The following is a 1,091-nucleotide window of genomic DNA, read 5'->3' on the forward strand; positions in this document are numbered from 1 at the left end:
CATCCCATAATGATCTAATTTCTTTGATATTGCAGCAATCTGCGAAGCTAACATAGATATTGCATCAGAATCATGGATACTAGCTACTCTTTTAGGATTTACCCATTCAGAGGGCCATTGAAATTTGTTGGTAGCCATCTCTTCTATTAATGAATAAGCCAAATTTGTTGGTAGCCATCTCTTCTATTAATGAATAGGCCTCATCAAAAAATTTTGACATTGAAGAACCCCCAGCCGCAACATCTATAATTGATCTAATCTATAATCAATCTAAGAGATCTTACTAATCCATTATAAAAAGTTTGAATTATTAACCAATCTAGTAACGAATGGTGAGCATACTTCCTAAGAAGATCTTTAAATCTCTCCCAAGCTTCATATATTGACTCTCCATCAATCTGACAGAACGATGTTATGTCATTTCTAAGTTTAGTAGTTTTGGATATATTGAAATATTTAGATAGAAATTTTTGTGAAAGTTCTCCCCAAGTTCTAATAGATCTTGGTGCTAACAAATTTAACGACATCTTAGCTTTATTCCTTAGTGAAAAAGGAAAGAATTCTAAGTTTAACAACATCATTTGAGACTCTGTCATATTTAAAAGTAGCACGCAGTTCTAAAAAAAGTAGTGAGGTGTAAGTTCAAATCTTCATTTGGTGTACCTCTGAATTGATTATTTTGTACCATTTGGATAATAGCAGGTTTAAGCTCAAACGAATTAGCAACTACATCAGGGTTTTGGATAGATAAGTGAATTTCATCTGCTGTAGGATTTGCATAATCTCATAGGGGTCTAGGTTGGTGTTCATTATCTATTCCTTGATTGTTCAGGTTATTTTTCATTGTATCAGAATTTCTAGGTTCTCTTCTTAATCTTCTAATCCTTTTAACAGTGCATTCTAATTCTGAATCGTAGGGTATAAGATTTTCAGATCCAAATTTACGCATACAATTTGAAATCAGTACTCAGTAATATAATTAACTAAATATAAAAACAAGTTACAATTAAAGTAAAAATTTTCTAATAATCCTAATTTTTCCGTTACTCTAATCGTGATTTGACTCACTCACTCAATCACTCCCCGGCAAC

This window comes from Phalaenopsis equestris, unplaced genomic scaffold (genome assembly GCF_001263595.1).
Source record: "Phalaenopsis equestris unplaced genomic scaffold, ASM126359v1 Scaffold234514, whole genome shotgun sequence".
NCBI lineage: Eukaryota > Viridiplantae > Streptophyta > Magnoliopsida > Asparagales > Orchidaceae > Phalaenopsis > Phalaenopsis equestris.